Source organism: Amblyomma maculatum, chromosome 1 (assembly GCF_055883805.1).
Source record: "Amblyomma maculatum isolate TAMU_Amacu chromosome 1, ASM5588380v1, whole genome shotgun sequence".
NCBI classification, from domain to species: Eukaryota; Metazoa; Arthropoda; class Arachnida; order Ixodida; family Ixodidae; genus Amblyomma; species Amblyomma maculatum.
In genome coordinates, this window is record NC_139344.1 from 393,664,762 (window position 1) to 393,677,929 (window position 13,168).

The window sequence follows — 13,168 nt, forward strand, 5'->3', positions numbered from 1 at the left end:
ATTTCAGTTAAAAAGATATACTCATCATAGTTTTTTTATTTAGTCTATACTTTGCTTTACTCGCGTAACAGAACAAAGCGAAGCATGTGGCCTTTTTTAGTACAACGCAATATGTCGCCAATGTATACTTTTTTAATTAATTAAACGCAAATTTTGTAAAGTTTGAATTATTACTCATGCAACACATTCAACGGTTTCCACATTTCAGTGGTGTATAGGGTATTCAGAGAGAAGGATCTCATTTGGGTATACGTACAAATTAAACCAGCAGTATCAGGGGACTAACCTTTTGCGGCGGTTAAAGCGTCGTTTCATTACAAATCAACGTAATCATTTTGGCCTCCGCTGTGAGAAAAATTAAAAAGCACTGCGGAATCTGAATTGGAGTAATGCGAAAGCACGGATGCTGCTGTTGTTTGCTTCTAGTTGCTTCTAGTTGCTTCTAGCTGCTTAATTCCCGACTTGTTTACCTATTTCAGTCTTTGGTGTTTTTAAATTGTGCGCCAATCTCTTCCTATGCCCTTTTTCGGCTCTACTTCCGGTTGCATGACGTCACATCCTCTACGTCACATTAATTCATTTCTTGTTTACCCATTTTAGTCTTTGGTTCTTTCAAATTGCGCGCCAATTGTTCTTTTCTGTGCATTACGTTTGGCGTATCTATATACTGCTTGAAAACTACGATAGTCTAGTAGCTAAAAAAATTTCGTTTTTGCACACATACTCTCCCATAATAATGACGTCATCGAAAAATATCTGCGAGCATTTGGTAACATTCATGCGAGCACAATTATCAATAAGATGTGTTTTGTTTTCGAGTTTTATTTCATATTTCGCCATATGTTACATAGCGGAAGTCTCGGGTGTCGCTGCGGATGTATTATGATGGGCCTGCCCCTATATGAATCCGAACGGGAGCCGATCTCTGATGGCAAGACACCACAGACTGGTCTAGGGGTCCAACATGTTCCTCCGGCATATGCAACCGTTACCGCAGCCCTGTAGCCAACGGCGATTACGGCACTGCGAAGATAAAAAGAGAGACAAATATGGTAAGTAATACTCTTGTTTGGGCGAGTTGGTTCATCTTTGAAAGGTTACGTATACTTGCGCGAAGAAGACGGGTAAGCTAGTGAATTCATTATTACTGCCTTATTTAAGCAATTTTCCTATCTGTTTATCTCTAAACGAGCGTCACCATTTTTTTTTTTCGCACACTTGTGAGGTAAGTATAAGTTTCGTCGGTACCGGTATAAGGTACATCGAGCGCACACTCACACGGCAGCTGCCAGTTTAAAAAAAAAAAAAATGAGATTCTGTGAATGTAATTCATGAAAGTAATGAAAATATTCCCTCTACTCGTGCAGTCTTGTCGTAGTGAGCACTGTGTATTTCTGTGATTCATATAGTTGGGAGGAACTATTAGCTTGTGTTGCTTATTTGAGGTGGGAAATTGGAATAAGTGAGGCATGCCATACCTATGCTAAGCAGGCACGTTCATACGTCAAGCGGGGATTTATATATCAGGTGGTCGCCAACGCCATCGCGTCATATCCTTGAAGGCGGGAATTCAGTGTTCCCAATAATTTTTTTTTTTTTTTTTTTGCTGCCAACACCGACAACACGGATGCCGGATTTTCGGTAGAATATGGCAGGCTTTTAACGTTATCGCGTTAATAGAGAGATTTAGTTTACCGTGGTCCACGATCTGCCACCGTGGCCACCGTGACAAACTGATATATCCCGACGCGACAGGTCTATGTGCCGGATGGATGAATAGGTGGAATATAGGAGCGTTCTCTTTGAAACGGGGTGGTAGCAGTTGCTATAATGCTCATTTTTCCCCCTATATTTTAATTATTATTTTAAATTGGTTAACTATATCATTCTATTTATTGAATTTTTCTTTCTACATTACTAACATTATGTCACTTCTCTGTTTTTTAAGCCACCAATCTTCCAATCGTTTTTTGCTAGCTTCCACCGCAGGTTTATTCACCCGGCCACCGGTATCTCTAAACCCCAAAGCCTCAGGAAGAGTGACTGCGTCTGCATCGACTTCCGGATGAATACCATTACATTCTAATATAATATATTTTTTTGTTTCTGTGGATTTACCACATACAGCACATGTGTCATCTTCCACGTTAAATTTCTTTTTGTAGCTGCGTGTTCTAAGACACCCTGATCTCCAAAAAGTAGGGCACTGCCTTGAGTTATCAAAGAAAGCCTCTTTCCTGATCAGCCTTTTGTACTTTCGGTATAGTTACACACTCTGTTTCTTTTTCATAGAATTTATCCAATTTTTACCTTCTATGTTTTTCACCTGTTGCTTAACGCTCTTTATTCCTTTGTCCTTGTGACCAGCATACTTACTGATTAGTTTCCTAGTTCTTTTCCGCCATTGTGAGCCAACGCTTTTTAGGTATAGGTATTTAAATACTTTAGCTGCCCATCTGTTACTGTCCAATTTCCTCAGGCGTTCCTCATATAATATTTTACTCTGAGCTTCCCGTACTTCGAAAGATGCCCAGCCCATATCTACCTGTACCGCTTCATTTCTGGTTTTGCCGTGGGCACCCAGTGCTAATTGTGCTAACCCAGTGCTAACCCAGGTGTGACATGATTCTGACTTCATTCGAACCTGACACGAAGAGCTGTTTAGACATGGTTTAGTTTGGTGTGTGGGGTTTTAAAATTCCAAATCGACTAGGACTAAGATGGACGCCGTTGTGGAAGGCCGCGGAAGTTTCGACCACCTGGGGTTCCTTAACGTGCACTACATCGCACAGCACATGAGCGCCTTGCGCTTCGCCCCCATTAAGAAACAGTCGCCTCGGCCGGGAACTTAATTGAGCGTCCTCACCGGCCGCCGAGCCTACTACTGCGCTCGGCCATGCCAACTGACCAGCGCAACTTCAAACTGCCAGAGCACCTGCGAACTCATCCATGAATGTATCTCATGACGTCAGATACACCGGCGACCAGTAAGCGCTCGTCCATGTCACAACCCTGATACGACATTTACCTAAAACCGGCGAATTTCCTAACACCACTGGTTCCCGTCCTCAAGTGGGCTCATTCTATCGCATTAATTAACATTTGAACTCCTAGGAGTATTGTAGCTCCAAAACATATATAGGCATTGAGGTTCCTTCGCAGCGCAAGAAAAGTTTCCTATACACATTGTTTTGGCATTAACATTCGTGTCAATCAGCCACACATATTGTTAACAGTTATGTCTTATCTTATAAACGAAAATTACCTAAATTATAAAAAAAGATCTTATTTCATTTCCTTTTTCGCTGCAGCAGCCTTATGTCAATTCTGTGAGACTACGCTTCTTAAAAATTTTCTGAGACTGCGTTAAAATTGACTTTTCTTCAAATTTGACCCTTAGAATTTCTTAAAAAAACAACAAGATTTAGAAAATGAAACGTTGCCGCTCACCAATTTGTCATCAACGCATTGACAAACATATTTCCCTTCAGGTGATAGATTATGAAGATGTAAACAAACTTTCGAAATTCAATACGATCCTCAAAAAAAAAAAAAAAACGCGTGACAAACTATACAAGAAAAGCAGGCGCTGTTCTGTTTTTATTTTTCTCACACCCTTTCAGTAACTGCTTTTGCCATCTTTTGTCAGGATTGCGCAAAAATAAGAGCCCCCGAAGCACTTACTCTCACTCATTTATCCACTATGTACCCTGCGAAGACCCAACAGCTGCGTATTGCGCTTTTAATTCATCACAGTGCCATAGGTGAGTGCCTACCTAGAAGGAATTACTTACTCTTTTTTTTTTTTGAGTTAAAGCGTTTGTTACAATTTGAAGCAGAAATTATCTTGCGCATTAGTCACTCCTAACGAGGAAAGAACGCTACCAGAAACAAACCAACAAAGGGGAGGTGTCGCGTCCGCAGATCTCGCGAATCGTATTGTTGCTGTTGTTGTTTTGGCTGTAGGAAGATGGAAAAGAAAATTCACGGGCCTGCTACTGGCTCTGTAGCTGAGCCACCTCCGCTGCCTCGTGCGGATAGAATAAAGAAAGTAGAGAAGAAAGAAAAAGAAGAGGGAGAAAAAAAATGCTCAAGATTGCGTTACTTACTAATGTGAAATTTGGGCGAAGCTTATCAGCTGTTTCACCTTTTGGATAGATTGAGGCAAAGATTTCGAGCAAGACACGTATATACAGTTACAGACAACTTTTTTTTTAATTTTTCACACGTATTCCACCAAGAAACACTCCACTAACAGTTCTTGGCTGTCATGAAAGAAGCTTTGTGGTCGGAGAAAAGAAGAGAGCAATTGAGTTATCGGAAGGTTGTGGGGAGTAGCGCGTGGGCCCACAGGAACGTTGCGCGACGAACAGTAGCGACTAAGAGATACCGCTGACGCCGCTAGCGAGTGAAGCGAGTGAGAACGGGATGCACGTGCTGTGATCCGCTGACTGCTAGATACCGCTGACGCCGCTAGCGAGTGAAGCGAGTGAGAACGGGATGCACGTGCTGTGATCCGCTGACAGCGAGCCGGCGTTTCGGCAACCGGAGAGCACCCTCGCCGCCATGCAGGGAGAGGGGGAACCCCTTCCTCCACTTTCTGCATGTTGGCGACGGTGTTCTACGCACTCACGTTGTCTTGACTCGCTAGCGGCGGCAGCGTCATCAGTCAGTCGCTGCTAGAGCTGCCTCCGGCGACCCCCCCCCCCTTTTTTTTTTCTCGTGTTCTCCGGTTGCTGCGCGCGCTCCTGCCCCCATCGTTCGCCGCTGAGTGTATCCCCCTCCCTTCTTCCTGCGAGCCTTCGGTTACCGATGCGTCGGCTCGAACTGGAGGGATGAAAGGGGGCGCAGCTTGTTACGAGGCCGACGCGGTCGACGCCGACGCGAAACCCAGGAACAGGCGCCAAAGAGCGGCGCTCTAAAAGACGCGCGCCGCAACAGCCGTCGTCAGACGACGCGCAGCGTGTCCTTGCGACGTAACGCGCAGATTTTGAATGACGGTTCCTGTCAATATGAGCGTTTTCCCTTATACAATTACGATAGTCTTTTTTTTTAATATACAACGCGTCCAGCGCACTCGAACTTTCGGGCACTAATTAAAAGCTATCGTAATTTTACATGATTATAAAACTTCAAAATTTGTCAGACATTCATGTGACGGCCTCTTAAGAGACAGGAAGATGGCAACATAGGTCTTGGAACAAAAGTGATTTATTTATAGGAAGGGAAAGGCGCGGTAACTGTCTCACTTGTTTAACAAGCTCGACCTAACGGTATCATGGTTGAGACGAACAGGAAAAGACGTGGGTAGAGCTCATATTGCCACGGGAACTTATCCATTTATTTATCGCTGTACTGCAATTAATAAAAAAGAAATAGGGGAATAGGTGGCTTATTTGACTCAGAATGCAAGGATCCCGGGGTGATATATTCTCCTCAGGCTTCCATCTAAATTGGCAAATTCAAATTGGCAGCTCCTACTGAGTCAGTGTGACACGTGACTAATCAGTGTCTGGGCTTGCTTCCTGATACCGCCAGCCTGTGATTTTTCGTTCACAACGTCGACGCCGGATATTAAGGCGAAAGCCTTTAATGGCTCATAATGTCGTGGATAAGATGCGTCCCGCTTTTGCGGCGGCTCTGATTGGTCGAGGCGGGATTACGTCATGGAGGTCTCGACCAATCAAAGAGCACCACCACAGTATGCGCGAATATGTGCCTTTATGGCCATATGGCAATCAATCATCAAATACTAATTAATGGGTAATTAATTTAATAAATGTCTGAATAACGCCCAATTATCAAATATCAACGATTAATAGTCAAGTGCTAATCAATTAATGACTAACCAATTATTGATTGATCAATTAGCCGTTAATTATTCGATGATTAAGTAATTAATGATTAGTCGCCGGCTAATTAATGACTCGCTACCAATTAGCAATGTCTAATGGTTAATTATAATTAATGTCTTTCATAATTTATTAATGACATTATTGACAACCAATGATCAGTTGCGTAGAAGAATGTGGCACTCAGGCTTTCGCCTTTCACTACTTTAGTCGCTAAAGTCCCTCGTAATTTTTTAATGAGAACGGGGCCTTCAACGCAATCGCGTTAAAGCGCAGATGCAGCGGCAGGTGGCAGACAGTCGGGTGAACGGATGCAGTTAAGTTTCAGGAGAGCTCATGGGGCGTAATCAGATAGTGAGGATGATGAAACGAATCATGCGCTGACCATTGGGCTGCTCGCACTCCAGCCACTGCCTCAAAGTAGCTGAGGTAATTTGGATGTGTATTCAAATGCAATGCCTCTCACTTACGGTAGCAGTGCACACAAAACCACTCCTCAGCACTCCCAATGGTGGAGGAGGTCCTGCTCTGAAATGAAACGGAGTGAAAATTATATAGAAATAAAGGCATTTGTAGCGGGACGTCAACTGCTTTTAGTTCGAATGCAGTTTAGCGAGGTTTAACCGAGCCTTCAGGATGTGCGCCACAGATACTGCGCCTTTCTTTTCCTGCAAACCAATTATTCATGTAAGCATTAGTAGGGTATGTAAAAATGATAAATTTGATCATGGTAATTAAAAACAAATAATATTAAAATAATTAATCAATGATAATTAGAGAAATAAAACAAAAAATAACTGAATATAACAAAATAAATAAATAAAATAACAGCTTGCTGCGAGCCATAGTTGCCTGTATTGGCGCACCGCGCTATTCGATGGTACGTATTTCACGCCGTGGTACACCCTCTTTTGTACACAGGGAAATCGACATATTTAGGGAGTATTTCATGCCATAGGAACACCCTTCTCAAGTAGCTGATTTCACCGAAAGCATTTGCCTGGCCCTGAATGTGGATGAAGCTTCATTTGCACAACAAGCAGCCCACCAGTTTTTCCCAAATCATGATTGTATTCCTCCTCCGGTGTTATCAATGGTTGAGCCCCCTGATAACATTATTACAGACTTCACTATGACAGAATTGCTGGCCTCCATAGATCGTCTCAAGACAAACGCTGCCCCCGGACACGACGGCATACCCAGTTTCTTGTTTCGTAATTTGGAAGGGTGTGTTTTACAGTCTCTGCTTGATAAATAAATGAGGTGCGGCATTCTGAAGTAATTCCGGGAGAGTGCAAACATTGCATTGTTGTGCCAATACCCAAATACAGGTTAGCCGCCAGTTTCTCTAACGGCCCTCCGCCCTATTTTCCTTACGTCTACTATCTGCAAACTTTACGAACACATTCTAGCAGCTCCCGGTGGTTGTAATCAAACCAGGTATCCAGAACTCAAGTCGGGTTCCGTTCTCAAAATGGAACGGAAGACGGTCTTGCAGCTTTGGCTGCTGACGTACTTAACCATTCTCCCCAGAGTTATTTAGTTCGTACTGTAATCGCTACAGACATCGCAAAGGCATAAGACAACGTCGTTCACTCTGCAATTCTTGGCATCCTTCAGATCTCGGTCTTCCGAATCGCTTTCATATCTCACCATTACCTGTCTCCCTCGTCCTACACCCATACCCGTTCTGCAAGAGTATGCTCAACTTAATACATTAACTGAACTCATCGACCAGCGTGAGACAAGCAGAACACGGAAAACGTCGCTTCAGCTCCATCGCTTACACACTCTTCCTCCTTGGTCGTGCTGTCAACTCATAGACAACCGCTCCACTGCTTCGCCATCGATATCAGCCACGCATTTACCTCCAGGGTGCATAATGTGCAGCGATGCATCACACACAGCACCACAGGGAGTTACCGCTGTGTATAGCCCCTCCCATCCTCATCTTAACTCTCCCGCAACATATAGCGTGGATACATCCACCCCCTTTGCTTTGGAGCTTCAGGCGATACACAATGCAATTGCTTCCTTTCCACTCGAACTCACATTTTATATTGTTCATATTTACACTGACTCCCTAGCCGCCCTTAAGCAGCTTAAGGCAGTTCGGCGCACAGTCCAAGTTACACAATCCATTCACCAGTTCTGAAAAAAATACCCCTGTCATGTGCGTATACATTGGATTCGTAGCCATGCTCGCAATCTATGTAATATTCATGTGGATCTAATGTTTCCAAGAAAGAATCTGTGCGCCAGCGAACACGCACTCTAGTTCCTCCGTGTTCGTACCCTCTCCCACGTAATCTCACTTGGGAGGAGGAGGTATCTGAGCGCCGGATTCGGGCAGGAGCTGCTCTGACCCCTTCTGTGCGTCATCGGTGGCGTGACCAACGCTTATAAGTGACCGAAAAGTGCCCTCATTGTGGTGCTTCATCGGAACTGTGCGATATGAAGCATCGTCTGTAGAGCTGCCCAGCTACGGCATCCTTGAGACAGTACTACCTAAGAAAAGTAGGCCTGCAGTAGGACCTTAACCGTGACTACCGCAAGTGGACGCTAGACAATCAGTTTATTGACAACTTATGCAAATTTTTAAGAGGGACTTGTTTATTCTTCCATTTCTAACTTTATCTATAATCCCCGCTCGCTTTTTCACTATGCCACACATGGATGGCGAGTGGGCCAGGTCCTTCTACACTGTCTCGGTCGAAAAAGCGTGTCGTTTCTGGCGGTTTGAGTTTGAACGGGAGAGAAAACGCCGTAAACGTTGAACACGTTGTCTAATGTGCGTATATCCTAGAGCGTAACCAAATCTGAACTTAAAGCAAAAGAAAGAACAAATACCGACCAACAGTCAAACCGAATTAAACCGTGCTTTCGTACGTCTACTCTATTTTGCCTTAGTTGAAACCCTACTAAATTTTCATTTTACTTTTATGATCTTTCGATTCAAAAAGGATCAGATAAGTCTAGACGCTGAACAAAGCTGATTGATAACAAGGGCCCTATAGATATTTCCATAAAGGCAATGAAAACTAGCGGGAACAATGTGGGAAATATTTTAAATAAAAATGCAAAGTAAACCTTTAATATTATCAGCTGATAAAGTATGCGCACCGCTTTGCAAATATAACAAAAAGCAGTGGGTAATTTGATTAAGCACGTCAAACGTTATAATACAATGTGTGACAGTATAATGGATGCATGTTTGCGCAAACGACTGAAGCATAGAGAGCACAATATGTAGAACATAATGTAAACTGCAAACAAAATTTCTCTATAATAAAGTTAGAAATGAACAATTTACTAATGAATATACATTAAGTGTGTAGAAGAAAACAACCCTCTGCCAAATTAGAAGATTTACAGAAATATGTGATGGTTTTTGCCGGAAGAAAAGACCAATGCACTATACGAATTTGGATGCTAAGCCGCAGTTTGTCGACTGTAAACGCCGCATACTATTCCGCCGTGACAAAACGTATCCCGCTGTTAAACGTTTTCTGGTTATCTAAATAATAACCCAACAATCAAACCAAATTATAGGCTCAAGAATATCGACGCCTTTGGATTATTTGTTATGGTCAAATTTAAAAAAAAAAAATTGTTTACCGTTCAGCGGAGTAATACACACACCGTGTACGATGGCCCATTGTTAACAACTTTTTTTTTGTTAAGTTGTATCTTACTGTAGCTCAAATACGGAGTGATGTAACGATATTCGAGAAGTAGGTAGAAGTAAGTTCTTTTTGCACCTCCTCACTCGAGGTCGGGTGTTTTCATGCAGTTGAGCTTAATCAATTGCGAAGTTATCCTTATCAAACCGAAAATATTTTTGTATCAACAGTAATTTACAATTATAGGAACAATATAGCAGAGCTGCATAATGCCAAAAGAAAACATTAGCAATGCAAATGTGTTTTTATGTTCCAGTTTTTGACGTGTTGCCAGAAATATATTTAATTTTTCTGTCACAAACTGTCATGTGGTCGTATAGACCAATTGGTTTGATTATAAGCCCTGTAGCAGTGCTCTTTGCGCACCTTCAGTGTTCGTAACCCTGCAATGAACCGAACTCACGTCTTCCGGAAGCCCCATTCCAGGGCTTAGAACTAAACCTCTAGGGCTGTATAGTTTTGATAAAAACAGCACTTTCTTTAAAAGCATATGCCCCGCAAACCCCCCGCCAAGGTAGAAAAACTTATGTGATAATTTATATTCTTAAACGAGTTTAGTTTCTGTTTTATCGGAAATGCAGCAATGGAGAATTCAGAAAGAGGTCGGCTCAAAAGCTAAAAGGTTGCTAACACCGGCGTCAGGTGTTGACCCATGCATCATATTCGCTCTTTGATTACAGGCTGCACAAAATTAACTCCAGAAATTAATTAATTAATTTCGTGATTTAGCGTGACGTTCAGCGTCAAGGCAACTTTATGAGAAGAGTGGAACTGCGCTTGTGGAGTAACTGTCGATAAGGCATATGGAACCGCATCACCATCATCATCATTCTCATCGTCATCATCACCAGCCGGACTATATCCACTGCAGTGCAAAGGCATCTCCCATGTTCCTCCAATTAACCTGTTCCTATGCTATAGCTGCATCCAATCGACCCCTGCGAACTTCCTAACCTCATCCGCCCACTTAACTTTCTGCCACTCCCTGCTACTGTTTCCTTTCCTTGGAATAAAATTTCTTAACCTAGGCAACCATCGATTGACCTCTCTACGCACTACATGCCCTGCCCATGTCCATTTCATCTGCTTGATTTCGACTAGAATGTCATTAACTCAAGTTATTTTTGTGACCCACTCTGCACGCTTCCTATCTCTTAATGTTACTTCTACCACTTTTCATTCCATAGCCCTCTGCGTTGTCCTCAACTTAAGTAGAATCCTTTTCGTCAGCCTCTACGTTTCACCCACAAAGGCGAATACAGGTAAGATGCAACTGTTATATAATTTCCTCTTGAGCGATATCGGTAAGCTGCTAATCATAATCTGCGAGTGCTTGCCAAATGCGCTCCATCCCAATCTTATTCTTCTTGTTATTTCCTTTTCATGGTCCGGATCTGCGGTTACTACCTGTCCTAAGTAGACATATTCGCTTACTACTTCCAGTGCTTCGCTACCTAACGTAAACTGCTTTTCCTTCCCGTGGCTGTTGAACCTTACCTTAGTCTTCTGCATATTGATTTTCAAGCTATACCTTTCTGCTTTTTCTATCTAGGTCATCATTCATTATTTGCAGTTCATCTCCCGAGTTGCTTAGCAAGGCAATATCATCAGCAAATCGCAGATACTGAGGTATTCTCCATCTATCCTTATCCCTAACTGCTCCCATTCCAAGTCTCCGAATACTTCTAGGCAAGCTGTGAATAGCACTGGGAGATCGTGTCTCTTTGCCTAACACCTTTCTTTATAGAAATTTTGTTACTTTATGCAGAACTATGGTTGCTGTGCAGCCACTGTATATATCTTCCGGTACTTTCATATACGGCTCGTCTACATCCTTATTTCGCAATGCCTGCATGACCGGGCCGAGGTTTCTACGTGCTAAAATGCTTTTTCTTAATCAATGAATGCTATGTACAAGGGCTGGTTATATTCCGAACATTTTTCTATCACCTGGTTGATGGCATGGATATGATCAATGGTAGAGTACCCTTTCCGAAAACCTGTCTGATCTTTTGCTTGATTGAAGTCTAAGGTTGCCCTGATTCTATTAGCGATTACCTTAGTAAATAGATTTTACGTAACGGATAGTAAACTGACCGGTTTGTCATTTTTAAAGTCCTTAGAGTCCCTTTTCTTATAAATTAAGATAATGTTTGCATTCTTCCATGGTTCAGGTACCGTCGACGACATCAGGAAATACGTGTACAGGGTGGTCAGTTTTCCTAGCACGATATCCCCACTGTATTTAAACAAATCTTTAGTTACCTGTTTCTCTTCAGCTGCTTCCCCTTTTTTCATAGTTTCTAAAGCTTTCTTAACCTCGTCCTTCGTCACTGGTGGAACGTCTGACTGCTTTTCCCTACTTCTAATCTCATTATTGTCCTGACTACTTTGGTTACTGTACAGATCAGTATAGAACTCCTCGGCTACTTTGACTATCATGTCCATATTCGTGATGACGTTCCCCGCCTTGTCCCTTAGCGCATACATCTGATTTTTGCCTGTGCCCATTTTCTCTTCACCGCTTTAAGACTATCCCCGTTCTTTAGAGTATGCTCAATCTTCCCCATGTTATACTTCCTTATGTCGGCCAATTCGCGTTTATTGATTAGCTTTGATATCTCTACCAGTTCTATCTTATCTGTTGTATTGGAACATAAGTGCCATGGAACCGCACTTGACACCAATTAGAAAAAGCCGCTTTGGGCATTTATGTTCTTGCAGTTAAATATGCGTACGGCTGTCTTTACAGGGAGAAAATACTGAGTCCGTACAATCATTGCATGACCAAAACATGAAAACATGAAGTACTTACTCAGAAAGAACAAACAGAGCAGTGAAAAGCAATGTAGTTTGTGAAAAAATGCCCATTCTTCGCTCTAAACTTCCCGTAATGCACACACAGTCGAATCGACGAGCTCCTTCAGATGTGCGAGCTGGCAGGGTGATATTCAGTAGATTACTTAAGTTTTGTAGCAAATAATCGTGACCTTTCCTTACATTTCGTCTCGGGCACAGATTATGCGCAACTCGTTCTAACTACCATCCTACAATCTACATCTGCCAAATCAAAATTGGTTCAACCATAGTGTCGAAAATTTTAAAGTATTAAGCCAGAATTACAGTCAGCAAAAGCGTGTAAGTCTAGACAGCTAGCAGAACATAATAATAACGAAGTACATCTTAAATTGAATACCAAGCACACTAGCGTGAAATGTCTGAGGCGTCCGTTTAATTAACTTTTGCAGCTTTTCATGCAGAACATACATCTACGATTCAGATTTGGTTCAAAAAGCTATTAGCATGCATACCTCAAGCTATGTTGGCCTTTCATCGCTTAGTCGCTTCCTATTCATTTCGAAACAAACACACAAAAAGATGCTCTAGCAGGTGTTCATTAGAATGCATGTGCTCCCGGCTCTGAATGAAATCTTCCTATGTATATGGGGCAGACAGACGGACTCGTCATCGGCACATTTGATTACAAGGCGTGCCAATGAGGCTTAAAACCAAACTTTCTTAGACATTTAAGCTAGTCTTATTGGCTACCTCGGAACTTAATTAGCACAAGAAAAATAGGTCAGGAACAGTAGTAACGAAATGCGGTTTTAATGATCGTTGCAATGTCTAGAC

The 13,168-nt window shown here is 42.4% G+C and overlaps 1 long non-coding RNA gene across 1 annotated transcript; it reads right to left on the minus strand.

Moving 5' to 3' along the window:
* Positions 1–808: 808 nt before the first annotated feature.
* Positions 809–12,723, minus strand: LOC146208582 (uncharacterized). The gene is made up of 3 exons (XR_014703393.1): positions 12,351–12,723; positions 6,323–6,380; positions 809–1,023 (listed from the first exon to the last, which is right to left on the minus strand). It is a non-coding gene; the product is annotated as an uncharacterized LOC146208582 (long non-coding RNA).
* Positions 12,724–13,168: the final 445 nt, after the last annotated feature.